The sequence below is a fragment of the Manis javanica genome, chromosome 11 (genome assembly GCF_040802235.1).
Source record: "Manis javanica isolate MJ-LG chromosome 11, MJ_LKY, whole genome shotgun sequence".
Taxonomy (NCBI): Eukaryota; Metazoa; Chordata; class Mammalia; order Pholidota; family Manidae; genus Manis; species Manis javanica.
Genome location: NC_133166.1, coordinates 12,308,971 through 12,325,884, shown reverse-complemented (window position 1 = coordinate 12,325,884; position 16,914 = coordinate 12,308,971). Strand labels below are relative to the sequence as shown.

Sequence of the window (16,914 nt, the reverse complement as noted above, 5' to 3'; positions counted from 1 at the left end):
TGAGGAATGAGGAATGAGAATAGGGCCTAGAATCCAGATTCTTTGAGTCCTTCCACAGATACTGGTTAAATACATGTGCTATAGCCATCCCAAGGAATACAATGGTATTATGAGATTAAGAGATCTTACGTTTTAGGTAAAAAAAGTATGATGCAATATAGGATTCAAATTTTGATCTCACTTTATAATAAATATGCATAGAAAAATTTTGTAAGTCTGTCTACCAATATATTAATAGTGGTTCTCAATAGATATCACAATTATAGATCTTTTTACTTGTGTTGTTTACAGCAAATCCATCTTCAATTTTCCTTATAAATATCGTACTATAAACACATATACATACACGTTATACTTGTAAAGTTTGTATAACCAAAGAACACGTGAAAATCTGCTTTTGAGATCATGTAACATAGCCTTGGGTAGGAAGAGGGGTACTTTTTTGAGATAAGAAAGACTAAGTTCTTATAGATGAAGTTAAATGTATTATTTTACGGTGGAAGAAGTTATAGGGTCACTTAAAGGTAGAGGAGAAGGAAGCTGAAGGAGTTTTGGATTGATAATGTGTCTTCTCTTTAGACCTTTAGATTTTGTGATATTAGCCTAGAATGGACTTGGACACTTAGGTGAAGGAGTAAAGCGTTGGTAATGCAGCTATGAGGCAAGAGAGAATCACTGAGAGTGGTTGGGACACTGCTGGTGTGATTATGGGCTTTCCTCCCGCAGTGCTTAGTAATCAAGTGAAAAGGAAAGGTTTGGTTGCTCTAGGGCCGAGGTTTGAAGAGCGAATGTGGTTGATTCCCCAAGGAATGAGAAATGGATGAAGAGCCGCAAGGAAAATGTTCACAGACTTGAAGAATAGAAGTGGGTAGAAAAGACTGTGATCATAACAAGGTGAAAGTATAGATTTATAACAAACAGGGGATGGAACTAGTGGCAGCAGGCTGTGGACACTGTGGGATTTCCAGGTTCAATATTTCATAGAGGAAGCAGCAATCACCAGCAGTCACGAGAGTATAGAGAGCTTATGGGAATGTATTTAAGTGATGGTCAAATCAGAGTAAGCTATGGCTGACACTGAAGTTTCCTTGGAAGATAGAAAGAGATAAAAAAGAAGAAAAAATGGCCAAAAATGTTCAAAGTGAGGAAAGGCCTAAGGTAGAGATGAAAAGAAGGGATTGAGGCAGTTGAGAGTGTTTCAAGTTGACGGACAGTATGTGCTGACCCTGAAAGAACAAAGCGCAGGACTTGTTCAAGGAGCTCAAATGAGTCCAGAATAGCCATGGTGAGGAGAGGAAACAGGGGGGCGAGGTGGTGGGAGGGAAGGGTCAGACGCTGGGTTCCTAGGAAGACACAGCAAGGCTTCTGGGTCATGATGATTTAAAACAGGGGAGTAGCATGATTGGATTTAGTTTAAGATCACACCTGTTGCTGTTTAAAAACTCCCTGGAGAGGTCCAAAGCGGAGAGGAGGAAGACCAACTGGAACTGGCCAGGTCAGAAACTGACGGCAGCTGGATAGGCTGGTAAGCAGTGGGACTGGCAAGATTTGAGACATGATTTAGAGGTAGAACAGACAGGATTTATATTAATGGCTGGAACTGGTGAGGGAAAGAGGGAAATCAAAGATGATACATAACACTCACTGGGTGCTTTCCACCTGCCAGGCACTATGCTAAGACCTTATAACTCCCTCCTTGAGGAGAGTCAAGGTACCGGCAAGAAAATGGAATGGGTAATTGCAGGAATATTAGGAATAAGTGACCGGCACAGTTATTTCCTTCACTCCCCACAGCTCTTTGAGAGTGTATGAGAAAGTTTCCTGAATGCCACACCAGGGAGTGTGGGCTCTTCTGGAGAAAACAGATTTTCCTTATTAATAAGGAATGATATAAATGTGATATTTTACCATGAGTAATTCAAGGACAGTATAGTAGGTTGAATTAAGAGCAGGCTTGGTGGATTGAGTTGGAAAGCAAGCAGAGTCATGTGGGATGAGGTATGATATTTGAACTGCAAGTTCATAAAAACTGATTTAGGATGTTGTCAATAACACTCCAACTACAAAATTTCCAAGTAACATCAGTCTTGGACCCTGCAATAGTATTTAAGTGAAATGTCACTACAAGCTAATATGTACTTCTTAAGAGATCTCAACATAGTCTCTTAAATTCTTGATCATATTCTAATTGGTAACGATGAAGTCCCTCTCTTGTACTTTTATTTCCAATGACAGCTCTTGTGTTTTCTGAAAACTTCCTGGCATATGAAGGAATAAAGTAGACATCTGTTTAGAAGAGTTTATATATAGACAATGAGAAGAAAATGGGGAAGCTTATGAATCACTCAGTTACCACATCAAGGAATCTGACAGTCATCCTTGACTTCTTCCTATCAGTCCCTACATGTTATTAAACATGTCTTGTTGATTCTATCCCTGAACTATTCCTCGAATTCATCCAGCTCCTCTCAACTTTTACCAACACTGCCCCAGCTTAGAACTTCATTAGTTTTCCTTATTGTTCTTCCTGTTTCCAGGCCTAGCTCACTTCATTCTATTTTCATGGTGGAATGTGATCAAAATAACGGAACCTCAAATCAATAGATGAATGGAAAGAGAAGGTGTGGTACATATGCACCATGGAATAGTATTCAGCCATAAAAAGGAAATAAATCCTCCCATTTGCAATAACATAGATAGATCTATGCTCAGTGAAATAAGCCAGGTGGAAAAAGACAAATACCATATGATTTCACTTTTTTGTGGAATATAAAAACATAGCAAAACAAAATAGCAGTAGACTCATAGACACTGGGAAGTGACTAGTGGTACAAAGGGGGAGGGGTTCAGGCAGGTGGAGGGGGAAGGTGAAAGGGATAAAGGGGCACAATAATTTGCAATCACAATGTAAGTTGGTCACGGGGACAGTAGTACAGCAAGGAGAATATAGTCAATGATTCTGTAACACCTTTCTATGTGGATAGATAGTAACTCTACTAGAAGGGATGAGGATTTAATAATATGGGTAACCACTGAACCACTGTGTTATATATATATATATATATTTTTTTTTAATTGAAATATCATTGATATGCAATCTTATGATGGTTTCACATAAAATCAACATAGCATGTGGCTAAATGGCAAGTGATCTTCATTATTGGGAGTAAAACAGGGAGAAGTGGGGACTGAGCTATATCTCATTGAAAGGGAAGAGGTACTATTCAGCTCTTAGGGATGGCCACCAGTCTAGAATGGGGGCCTAATGTTGGAAGAATATCCCCCAAACACCCCAAGGGAAGCCAGGAACCCAATTTTCTTGAGTAAAATATCAATTTTTAAATGTTGGAAAATTATTAAATTGTAATTTATATGTACATATACAGAAAGAGAGAGAAAAAGAGAGAAATTTATGTATCTATCAAGAGAGAAAGGAGAGAAAGAGGGAGGGAGGGAAGAGGGAGGTAGTGGGTGGTGGCAGGCAGGCAGGCCTTCTGTCCACTAAGCCCCTTATGGTTGTTAGCAGTTTGTGAGACCCACTCTGTGACTGCCACACAGGGCAATATTGTGAGGACCAAAGAAAATATATCCACAAGCCAGAAATATGATTTAAGGGTCATTTTGTAAACTGCTCACTATTCAACTAGTACTTTCTTCTGTGTAGCCTTACATACCCCTAGGCAGCATGTAAAGAAAAATGCCTGGCCCAGAGTAGGTCTTCACCTTCCCCTTCATTTTCCTCCTCTATTTTTCTGTACCTGGGTCATAACTTCATCATTGCACACAACACATTGTATTGTATTTGTTTCCATGTTTATCTTTCCTAATCTACTGCAAGCATCAATTTGAAGTACCAAGGGGAGTTATTTATTTTCTGTGTCAGACTCATGCAGCACCTGGGCAGGAAAAGAACCAGATAATTTCCTGCATGAACTGAATGAGCTACTTACTTTGCCCGGAACGTTTCTTTTCTTCTCTTGTTGAATTCCTTCTCAAACATCAAAATTCATCTCAGATACTCCCTGTAATGTTTTCTCCAACTGCTTAAGGCAGAAGTGATTGCCCTTTCCTCTGTGATTCCACACGATTTCATTCATGATGTAAGGCCACAAAGTTATTAGCATAATGTGTCTCTCTTCCTTTAGATTCTTAGCATTTGGAAGGCAGGGACCACATTATACTTGTACCTACATATTTCTAGCACTCATTCCAATTCCTGGTGACAGTAAATGCTCAGTAAATGTTTGCTGAGCTGAACTAAACTGAGGAGTTCTCAAAATAATTTGTATGAATGAGCCAACAGGGAAAGATTAGAAGAAGGTGGTAGTTGGTTTGAAGGTAAGAGGGCTAACGGCTGAATCACCTAATTAATTCTGTATTTATTTACTTGAGTACCTACTATATGCTCAACAGTGTATCAAATTCTGCTACCAAAAGAAAAGAAAAGACATGGTCCTTGTTTTTAAGGAGCTCACAGTCTAGTTGGGGAGATGTGTCATATGCGTGGGAACAGTGTGGGTATGGATAATATTTAAAATTTATCTTTGGCTCTTCTCTTGTTGGACCATCTCGTCCACCATTTGCCAGGCTCTGCTGATTCTATCTCTTGAGTACCTATTGTTTTCATCCTCCTGTTTCTATCCCCATTGCCGCTATCCTAGCTTATTTCCTCATTTCCTATTGCCCAGGATATTGCAAAATGCCAGCTCCTGAGAATGATCACTTTACACATCATTTCTTTTGATTCATTGTGTTTCAAAAGCATAATTTCCCCATTTTTCTCAAATCAACAATTTACATCTTCTAGTTTTTTCTATTACAAATCTTTGAAAACCACCAACCGTTGAACAAAACAATCTTAGTCTTTTCACCCTTTAGTGACCCAGGATTTTTTTGTAAAAAGCTGATACCTAGAGTTTTTTTATTTTTGTTTTTTATTTCTGGCATAGTGCATTTATAATTTCTTTCTAGCATTTTCTGGCAGTACTATAGAGGCTCACTTGCTATAGCCATAAACTTACATCCCTTAAAAAATACCTCTCCTTTGAAATGGGAACTTGGAAATAACTAATGTGACTCTGACTTGGCAAGCCTTCAACTCAAACCCCTACCTGAACCAATCTTGACTAGGCCAGAGGGATGGAAATAGGCATCACCTATTTGCTATCACCTATTAGACACAACACACTTGGAGTGGATTAAGAAAGTAAGTTCTGGAATCATTCCTGTTGTGTTCAGATCCTCGATCTCCCACTTCTTGGGTGGCTTTAAGTTTACCTGAGAAAGGGGAATAATAGTATCTTTTGGGTTGGTCATAAACTATCAGTACTCAAAGTGTCTTCAAGATCAAAACCATTTTCATAATTAGATGTTGTTTTCCTTTATCAATGTGTTCCCCTTTGTGCTGATGGTGTAAAAGCAGTGGTAGGTAAAACTGTTGGTGCCTTAGCGAAACCAAGGCAGTGGCACCAAGATATACTAGGAATCATTGCATTTTTCATTAACCAAACATTCACAATGAAAAAAAATTTTTTTTCAGTGTTACTCAAGAATATCTGGTAAAACAGTACAAGTTATTAATGCTACAAAATCTTGAACTTTGAGTCCATAAGGTTATAATATTCTGCATGATGAAATAAGAGGTAATCTTAAAGCATTCTGCTATATATTGCATATGGTTTTCTTGAGACAAAAATTGCCAGATTTTCATTTAATAACATGTTTACTTGAAGTAATCATTAACATGCAAGTTATTACTATTCAGCTTTTGAATATTTGGCAAAAATTTTCTTGAATGGTAATGACGTAAATCCCTTTCCCCACCACCACTCTCCAGTTATCACCCTGTTACTGTCTTCATAACATTTATCACCAAGTGGACTTAGTTTATTTGCGTACTTAGCAATTGTCTGATTCTCTCACTAGAGGTAGGCTCCAGAAGGTATGGACCCTTCTGCCATGTTCACCACTGTACAATATTCTCAGTTCCTTGAACAGGGACAGGTACGTGCATAAGGGTTCAAGAAATACGTGTTTAAGAAGTGAATGACTCACTCAATCAATGAGACCCTGTCATACAGCAGAAAGAGGACAAGTTTTGGAGCCGACAGACCTGTTTGATTTCTGACTTTACTTATTGAGCGTATGACCTTGGGTTAGTTCCTTAACTTCTCTGAGTTGTAGTTTCCTCATTTTGAGGCAGTGATTATTAGACTGTTGCAAAGAAAAATGTTTTCATGTGCAAAAGCATCTGATATTACCTCACACATAAAAGGCACTCAATGAAAAACATCCTTCCCCCGCCCAATCTGAATGCTTGCTATGTGCGTGACAGGTAATGTTTAAGTCTCTGGCATCACAGAACTTACTAACTTGTGAGGAAGCAGGATATATAGACATGAAATGATGTTAAATGCCTATATGTGAAGGGCCAATGAATGTTGGAGGGACAAAAGCAGCTTTCATTGGCTCCCTACTTCATAGAGAATAAAGCCCAATTTTATTTTGCATAACATATATGGCACTTCATGATCAGGCTCCACTTTGCTTTTCTACCCTCGTTTCCTACTAGTATCTTCTACACAGAGGTCACCCTAGTCAGCTCCACCACTCACTCAGCTCTGTACGTCCAGGGGCCTGATAAGGCTTGCAGCTTTGCCCCTGTGCTTTCCCTCTCCTTACATTTGAATTCTGCCTGCCCAGAAGCTGAATTAATTGTGCCTTACTCTGGGAAGTCTGACTTGACCTCACAACCCAATCCTCACAGCTGGAAAGTTAATGGCTCCCTCTTTTAAGGTATCAGATCAGGTGGTTATATCTTTTCTTAAGTGCTGTCCACTTCCCACTCTGTGTTTGGTGTATATGTGCATTTGCTTTCTCTCTCGGCCTAACCTGGAGAACACGAGGTCAGTAACTGTTTCTGGTTCATCTCTGATATCTCTAAGAGCCTTGTACACATCACAGGTGTCTCCAAAATAGTATAGTGAGATGAGTGAATGAATGAATCAATTTAAAATGAATAAAGAAGAACTAAGTGGGTGACTCCATTCTCTACCTAGTTCTTTAGCTAAAGGACGCTCTTTCTCCTAGATCATGTCTATTTTACAGTGTTATAGACTAGGTATGGCTTTTTTTGTCTTGTGCCAATTCCTACGGACTGCATGCTGGAGTGGAAAAGGATGCACCATATAATTTAGCATAGCACAGTGACATGTTACCTGTTTCGGCCAGCTTGTTTCAGAATTCTTACCCTTAATACCTATTACTTTTATCAGAACATTTTGAGAACCAAATCCATGCTTAGCTCTTCTTTCGTGATCCTAATTCTCCAGCAAAGTGCTGAACGCACTGGTTCTCCTCAGCTATGGGATAACGCTTAAACTTTGCTCCGCCCAGGAAAGCCCTTCATGATCTGCCCTTACTTTCTCTCATCCCATCTCCCTCCATTCCTCCTCTCCACCCCTACTTAGAGGCAACCGCGCTATGTCTTTCTCCATATCTTCTCGCCACCATTGATCTAAACTCAGCTCAAGCACCATCTGTCCTGCAGAGCTTGGAGACTCACCAGTCGGGTTTAGACAGGCTTTCTCTGTGCTCCCAGAGTATATTCATCTTGTGTCTGCTGCTACAGTTATCACATTACACTATAAACACTGGGCTCATAGGGTAGGAACTATGTTAATTTTACTTATGGGCACATAGTACATATGGACTGAGTATTTGTTGAATAAATAAATAAATGAGAGAGCTTTATTTTTATTGATCATCATGATGTTAAGCTCTTTATAGGCTTTATCTTATTATTCCCTAAAGTAGTATTTTTAAATATCTGCTATTTATTCTTGCTTCTCTCAGTTACAAAAGATTAAGCAGTTCACCTTCTGAAGAAAAAATCTTGTTCAGCCTCCTGCTGAATCAAGAGGTGCACTAGAATAATAGTTTGTCCACTAGAAGCCTGAAGGAGCTAATTCACCTCCATGGTTTCCTCCTAACTCCCTAATCACAGGAAGAATCCAATCAAACTTTAAAAGAAAATGAGGCTTGAAATCTACTTCATAGTCCTCTTAGAGTCTTCTCTCATCTATCAGAGTGAAGCTCTGCTGAATTAATTTTTCTCTAAAGAGTCATACTTGACTAAGGGTTTAAGAACACAATATAAAACATTTAATTCTCAGCATCAGTTCTAGAATATATCTACATCTGAAGGTAAAGTAAATAAACTGAATTAGAGGACAACAGGAATGTATATATTTCTTTTAGATGGTACTTACTTAACTAGAATATAAAAAAAAAATTCAGTTCTTTGCTTATCCTTTCAGAAGCAGAAGCAGAAAGATGGGTGTTTACTTCAATTTTACAGTGGCAATAAATTTTATTTTTATGATTCAGGCAACCCAAAGATATTTTCCACTCATTTCTTTGATTCACTAAAATGTCTTTCAGACATTGAAGTCCAAGGGTAAGTAGAGCTGACAACAAACGTCGGTCTATCACTGTACCTCAGGCAGGTTAATAATTCTCATTGAGGCATAAATATGACTTGCCACATTATGCCACTTTCAATCCTTTGTGAATACACTTCAAAAGCACTCTGTGTTTACAAAGCCTTCTAATATCTGCCACATCACAATAAATGATAAACCAGCTTCCAGAATATTGGCTTTGACCTCAAGAAAATTAGGCAATAATGCTTTCTTGAAAGTTTCTGTGCATGCAGTTCCTTCTCTCCCAGAAGATACATCTACCAGATGGCCAAAGTGACAACCTCAGAAAAAGAATGAAAGCTCAGTTGAAAACAGCAGCTTCTTTAGAAGGCCAGGGCACAAATCTCTGGTAGCAAAGCACAGCACAACATTTTAGAGACCAAACATTATTACCCAAATACTGCCATTTCATAGCACTTAGTGCTGGACGGGTGGGATGTCTGCCTAAGGGTATGTTGCTCTCTCATCCTACAATAGGGCTGAAGATTTTTACTACCATGGCAAAGCAGGGACAGATAAAATCATGTGCAGATGACGGTTTGGGGATGCTACCACCAAATTCATACATGGATATATAAATTCATATACACAGATAAAAATTTCACATACATACCAAATATATATGGGTACTAAGTGACACACCCACCCACAAACCACAGTGAAGTACAATCTCATGAGTACATGTTCAGGCATAACCCATTGAAATGCTACCTAGGGATATCTTATAAGCCCTCCCCTGAAAGGCACTAGTGGAGTTCCTTACACAGGTGAAACAGTTTTCTGTAACTGCTTCTCACGACAGGCAGGGTGGGACATTTCCCACTTTGTAAGCCAGAGTGTCCAGGACAACATCTAGATAAAGAAGTGATTCTCAATTGCAGGCATAGCATTCATTCATTCTTCCACTGATTTAATCATTTATTCATTTAAAAGCACTGAACTTACACTATTAATCAGGATAATGGCATAGAATAAATAATATAAATAAATCGTATTTGGTGATTAGTTGATAATCATACCTAGGATTAAATCAAGAAATACTAAATTATGCAGAAAAAATCTTTTTTTTTAAAGATGTGCCCCATTTCTATCTGGCTTAAACAAGCACATGTATCAAGTTTAATGAAACAGAACAAGTCTCTAAGTCTTTCACTTTTAAGTAGATGCTCAGGGATAGTATATGAATCTTTCTATATTTTGCTTAAAACATATTAGGTCACCTATTACCTTATTTAGAACCTAAAGGACCATTTCTTGAAAAGTGGGGTACATGTTTATGGACAAATCCAAGTTCAGTGGAAGAAAAGAGAATTCCTCTGGTATCAAATGCCTCCTACTGAGCTGGTGCTGGAACATGTTTCCTTTTGTGGGTAGGATTTTCACAAACTGTTTTTTTTTTTTTGGCTGGAAGGGGAGGCCTAGGGAGAGAACTGGCTTGATGCCTGAGTTCATTTCAATTTCAATTCATCTAAAGACATAGGTAAGAACTGCCCTGTCTTTCGGTGAGCTGGAGTCTTTTTCACTCCTTGAAAAAGTAAATAGTTTGCAAATGTGTTTAATGTGAACAGGCTTATTTGACAATCTATCTCCTATTTGTAAACTATAACCTTGTCCACTGCCCAAGAATCCCACTATGCTAAAAGACTTTCCCACATCAGTATGTAACTTGAAAATGGGTAAACTGAGTCTTCAGTTTGGGTACGTCAGTCACTCAAGAGAGCTGCTAATTTGATATACTCCCTTCATCTCTTTTAACCCTTAGAGAAAAATGATAGAAATTACTTGGTTATGTGACTGGGGATATGCAGGTAGTAATATAACATCTATTCTTTTAAAGCAGTTCCTCCTAATGGCTCTGTGAATAATGGTTTATACCAGTATCTCCACATCAAAGATAAGGGGGAAAAAAAGACCATTTAAATTAAGTGGTGGTCTAGACAGACTCATATGACAGATCTGCAGCAGTAGTGGGTAAGGATGCTGCATGAGAGACACTGTGCCTTCAACCATTTGGGCTACAAAGATAACATGTTTCCTTCATTAATAATTAATCAAAGAATCCAGACAGAGTAGTTTGCAGTCAGCAATTATTTATTATGGCCAGTCATCAAAATGGAATTAAAGGCATAAGAAGGAAGTTAAGATAGTCATGCTATTCAGGTGCCAATGTAAAAGTTTTAAGCTGTGTTTAAAAGCACAGTATATGACTTTAGACTAGTACGCAGCCCCTAGAAATGTACATGAAAACAATGAACTCCAATTTATCGACATTCTCCCAGTTTCTTATGACCTTCTACTACACTCAAACTCTTGCTCATTCACTTTTTTATTCAGTTATTCACTCATTTTATTTATGTAACAAATACTTATGGAACATCTACTCTGTCTGGCAATGGGGTGACATGCTGAGTGCGCAAGGAGAACTAAACTGGCACAGTCCTGACCCCCTGCGACCCTCACTAATGAAGAAGGGTTTGTAGAGGAAAAGGATTCACACACAGCTGTAATCTTATGCAAGTTACTTAACCTCTCTGTATCTCAGTTTCCTCCTTTGTAAAATGAGGTTACATCCCTTGTAGGCTTCTTGTGTTTCTGTCTTACTCATAGCTGGACATCCCTGGTCATTTGTCATAAGGTGAGTGCCGTATGCTCATTACAGAGTCAATGAATGCATCCAGGAGTGAATCCCTTAAACAGTGTAACTACTATTATAAAAAAACAAGTTTCTTCTCTGCCTTTGTAGCTGTTATAGATGACATCAGAAGTAAATGTAATAACTTGTATTTGTCTAGCCTCTCATTTTTTCCCCCTTGCTTATTTTTAGGCCATTTGTACAAATTTCCACATTACATCTTTAAATCATTCTGAGAAATAGAGGAGGACTTATTAGCCCGATTTTCCCAGTAGAGATGTAGACCATCAAACTAAAAGAACTAATCAGTGGTAAAAATAATTATTGACCCCAGGTTTTCTTATTGGGAACCCAGTATGCTGAGAACATCTGAGGAGAAGACATTGCAATGACCCATAAAGCTGATGATAAGGGACATTGCTGGTCACTAAGAGTTTTTGCTCCCAATTTTGTCTTTGGAGTCATGTGACATATGAGCTTGCAAGTCTAAATCTACTGCCCACCAGACACTTCACCTTGAATTTCTGTAATATGAAGGCAAATAAGAAAAGGTTTTATAGTTGTATTTTGGGAGATATTGAGTCATTTTAATCACACATCAGGGATTTTTAGAGTATGAACATGAATAAGCTACTATTCTTTTCACCAAAGCAGTTCTTGGAGGCACTGCTTAAAATGAGGCTGCACGAACTCTAAATTAAATTAAATTAAGGGCATCTCATTATCTTGTGGGAGAGACAGACCAAACACACAGTGTTGTGTGTTTATTGTTAATTTGTGGGAAGCAGAAAGTGATTAATTTATTCTAGCTAAGAAGAGAGGAGGAATTTTGGTTCTAAAGTCTAGACACTTTTAAAAGGGGCTAAGAAAGGGGGGCGGGGAACAATAATAGCAGAAAGGAAAGAAATAAAAAGGGAAAAATACCCTAACATTTACTGAGTTATAACTGTGGGTCACGGACTGTGCTGGGTACTGCCTGTAATGCAGGGTACAAGGTTTGGTGTCAAACTTGGTACCCTCTTCTGCTTCTTACCAAACACGTCATTGGTGAGGTATTCACTTTTTCTTGAGTCTGTTTCAACATGTGTAAGATGAGCATAGTAGTACTGGCCTCATGGACTTGTGAGGATGAAAAACAGTTAAAATCCAGAAAACATCTTCAACAGGCACTTTACCGTGGGCATGTAACAAATTATACCTGGTCTATATTAACTATTTTTTTGTGCTCAGTGAAAGGAGCATTGGTTTTCTGGATCTTGGAGTTAGATATTGTTATACCACATGCTTTCTCCATAAAACACTAGCATAATAAGTCCTGCTGTATGTCTCAGAGGATGCAGTGTGAAAATGTGTACAAATGATCTAAAAATAAGCAGGGAGGAAAAAAAGTCAATTTGAAGCCTTGTCTATATTTCACTCGAGTCATACCACAGGATCACTTGTGATGTAATCCCTCATCAACCCTAGATTCCACAGAGTTGGGCTTGAGATCATGCTACAGGGCCTCTCTTATAGATGAAGCCACTTGAAATACAGTGGCTTTCAGTGAGTTTTGGGCCTACACTCCTGTTTGAGGTACAGTATTGGCCCCGCTTACACGCTGTCCAACTCCACCATGAATTGCTGTTTAGAGGCTCCATGTGACTGCTGTCCTGCTTCAGAAGGATTGAGAGCAGGTCTAAAATATATTATTTTATCAATCTCTAAATCTCAAACTTCTTCTTGTCTGAAACAGAGGCCCATGAGGCAATTAAGAAGATAAAGAGAGAGGCTTTTTTTCCTAGTGTATCTTCCTTGCTACTAGTGTGAAAACTCCATAAGGAGGTTTACTTCCACAGTATCAGATATATAAGTATTATATTCTGAAGTTTAAGGCATGTACATTGATTAGTGTAAACCTGAGTTTCATAGAATGGTCTTGAAAAGGTATTCTACTCACTACAAAGTAACCAAGGACCTGCCAAGAATGCAAAAATAAATTCTGTTTTACAGGTATTTCACAATATTGAATTTAGCAAATTGTCATTCAAAAGAACTCTCTCCTCAAAATACAACAGAAAAAACAAACCCTAAGAAAACAACAACAAAAAACACATAATCCCTTAGGGAAGAATATTTTACCATGAACCTTAGGTGAAAGACAGCATTGTTGGGGCTGCACAGCCAATCTAGGTGGCATGGTTCAGGCACTCATCTTTGAAATGTACTAACCACTCCTAATACATGTTATGTCCCTATGTTATAGGTTCAATCAGAAAAGCTGTATCATCCAAGAAAGGTCTAGAGATATGACATAAATTATGACCTCCATGTCCTCTGATAAAATGAATCTCCCTATAAGTGACATCCCCTGACAATGAAAAAGAGCAGGCTGGGGAAGGTCCTAAATGTGTTATCTCCAAGAAGATTCACCTTACCTCCCAGGTGGCAAGATCCCCTCCATTGTGATTCTACAGATCCTCATTTTTATACATCTATTTTACCAGTTACTCTATAAGGGAAGAAATTATTTGTTGAATGTGTTTACCTCATTCATCTCTCTAGTAGAGCGAGAAATAATTTTTATTCAGCTCTAGCTCCTTATTGTGGAATCAAGGTTTCTGCTCATGGTAGGTGCTTGACAAATATTAAGAGAAGGATGTCTGTCCTTTCATCTGCTCCCAAGCTTTACGATAAACCTATGGGTCGTAGCCCCACACACTATCTACTGAAGCGGCCCACAAACCATGAACGAATTTTAAGTAAGGTAGTTTTTAGTGATAAGGTTGATGATGATCAAGAATAATGAAAAATTCTTATATACATATTTTTTGTATTCCAATGTTGTTGGAATTCCATGTGTTGTATTCCATGTGTTGACTCATTTAATTTTAACATCACTCTGTGAGGTGGGAATTATTATTATCCCTATCCTACAGATCAGAAAACTGAAGTGTAGAAAGATGAAATAACTTGAAAGATTGCAACGACTCTGGCTACCATGTGAAGGAAAGAGTGACAGAATAAAAGAGACAGCAGCAAGACTGACTGGGAGGCTGATACGCTAATGCCCAATGGAAGATGAAGTAACTGAAACTAGTTTGTTGGAAATGAAAATACAAGAAGTAAGTAGATTAGAGAGGTGCTAGAAAGTAAAAGTAGATAGGATTAGGTCATTTTTTGGATGTAGCAATGAAGGAAAGAGATATTCAAGCTGTCAGATCTCTGACTTATAAAATTGGATGGTGTATGCATTGAGATACAGAATTCTGGGAGATTATTTGGAGGATCAGATTATGAGATCAATTCAGGACATGTTGAATTTGAGTGCCTGTAAGATATACTACCAGAGATGCTTAGCAGTCAGGTATACAGGATTGGAACACAAAAAAACATCTGGTCTGATGATATATACTTGCAAATTCCTTACACATAGGTGGGTGTAAAGCCATCAGAATGCATGATATCATCCAAGGATGAGTGGAAAATAAAAAGACTTAGGACTGAGGCTGAAGCATCTCAGTCATTAGAAGTTGTGTGGAAGAGGAACAGGCATGGTTGACTAGAAGGAATGACCAGAGAAACATGTAAGCCAAAAGAGGTCTACCAAGAAAGACAAAAGACGCGAGAGTGTCAAACAGTGTTAAACATTGCTGAGGGTTCCAGTAAGAAAACTAAGATATTTTTAAAATTTTCATTTAGAATGCTGATATGAGGCTTCTTGTCCATTGAATCAAGAATTCAGGGAAAGGTGATGCCTCAAAGAAGTCCGTAAAGGAAGGAAGAACACAGGATTCAATATAAGGGTGGATCCTATCAAACAGGAAGAGAAAGTACAGAGATTACTCAAAAGGGAAGGGAAAAGCAAAGGATCAAAGAGATATTAATTTGATTCTTTTTCTAGGTCAATATCCCAGATATTTGAGGTGGAATTGAATAGAGACATGTTGGAAACAACTGCATAGGTTTTGGAGAAAGTCCCAGAACAGTGAAGAATTGTGCCTTTTGGTACTCTGAGGAAAAGTGCTCCTTTTGGAGACTCTAGTACAGTAGAGTTGGAAGTGGTTGCAAGAGGCAGAGGAGAAGTAGAGCTGAGAAGTACTTATCATACTCTCTAACCAGCCTTCCACCCCCAGTTTCCTGGTTCTTGATGGCTTTCACACGGCATGGAAGATAACCAGAAGTTTCCACATGCTTCTGGTGGAATTTCAAAGGAAAGGAGCTGCGAACCAGTAGGCTTTCCATGGGACTATCTGCTGAAGACTGAAATGATTCCCCAAACAGGTATTTCTAGATAAACAACCTAAGCCAAGATCATTTTGAAGATATGATTAGGATGCTTGGGGATCTCTAGATTCAGAAAGTTCTGAGATGGGGGCAAGTATACCATAACAAATAGTGAGGCTCTCACTGTGCCTAAAGCATAGACTGCAAATTCTCCAGCTAAAGGCTGTAGGCACAGATACCAGCAGGATGCCCAGTGGCCAGGAAAGACAGGGAAATAGCTGCAACATTCAGTAAGCACTTAGAGGAAGGACAGAACCACATGTAAACCAGCTCCAAGTTCCTTTTACCATGAGGACATTTAAGATTTCTTCTACTTCCAGGTTGTCTGGCCAAAGGGACATGGAGATGTATTGATACTTAAGAAACAGTCCTGATAACAAGTTTGAACTGTGAAGTTGATCATTTAACAAGTGTGATGATTAAAGAATGTGATGATTTTACCCAAAAAGGATTGTTTTAAATTGGAAGAAACTTTGAGAGACCTTCAATGAAAAATCAAGATTTTCTTCATCTTTTTTTAGAGGATAAAATCATGTGTTAAAATAAAGAATATTGTGCTCTAACTTTTCCATCTCTGAATATGTGCAAATCCATTTGATTAAGTGATATGGCAGTTACTGCAGGCTTCCTCAAGAGTTGCAGCAGAACTCACTGGGCAGAGGAACCATAATAGGGTCATTTGAGGAGTAAGAAGATGAGGAAATGGAGGCAGCAAGAGAAATGTGGCTGTTTAGGGTCGGTAAAGTTAGGAAATGTACTTGAGGGTATGGAAGAAAGGATTCTATTTATTTTGGCAAAAAAAACAATGAATTTAAATGTTGATGAGAGAGATCAGAAAAGAGAAAGAGTGGAAATTGAAGAAAAAGAAGGAAATTAATGGAGAATGTAGAAAATAAATACAGTAGAAAAAATACAGGGGTATGTCTAACTGACTCCAAGGAGAGAATGGCCTTTATAAACAATACCAAAGAAAGGCAACTACAAGCAGCATTAACAGCGGACCTCTTGTATACATCAGAAATCACCTGATTTAAAATTTGAAAGACTATAGATAGCTTTACTATATAATAAGACTTCAAGACTCAAGAAAATGTGTAAGCATGTACATCAAAAAATTTACAGGGGATATACACTTATAACTCACAAAAGAATGCAACCCAATTGATAGAAAGATGATGTTCAACTTTGCTATTAAAAATGCAAATTGAAACAATAAGAAACAATCTTGCTTTTTAAATTAGCAAAGATAAAAATTAGACCATCTGTTTACTTCCTTTGTAATACTTAAAACAGTGTAGAACTAATTTATAAGCTGGTCTGTTCATTTACTTCAGTTTTTATTTGCCTAATAAACTAGACATTTTAAGAAAGTAGTAAAATCTCTGTGCTAACTTGCCTATTTTCAATTCCTGGTACAATACTGGGTACATGATAGGACCCCAATAAGCACATATTGAATGAATGAATGAATGAATGAATGAATGTTGGTGTGGGAGCAAGAGGCACTTGCACATTGTGCTGGAGGGAACATCT

At 38.2% G+C, this 16,914-nt stretch overlaps 1 protein-coding gene and 1 long non-coding RNA gene across 19 annotated transcripts in view; one reads left to right on the top strand and one right to left on the bottom strand.

The window, feature by feature from the left end:
- Window positions 1-16,715, top strand: part of LOC108406712 (uncharacterized) — a 33,441-nt gene extending 16,726 nt beyond the window's left edge. Inside the window, exons 3-5 of one of the 2 annotated variants that reach the window (XR_005059153.2) lie at window positions 14,034-14,219; window positions 15,217-15,378; window positions 15,702-16,715. This is a non-coding gene — a long non-coding RNA (uncharacterized lncRNA). The remainder of the gene's footprint in view (window positions 1-14,033; window positions 14,220-15,216; window positions 15,379-15,701) is intronic. The other variant, XR_001855514.3, reaches the window with a different exon arrangement.
- Window positions 1-16,914, bottom strand: part of DLG2 (discs large MAGUK scaffold protein 2) — a 1,871,010-nt gene that overhangs the window by 527,117 nt on the left and 1,326,979 nt on the right. The gene's annotated exons all lie outside the window — the stretch shown is intronic.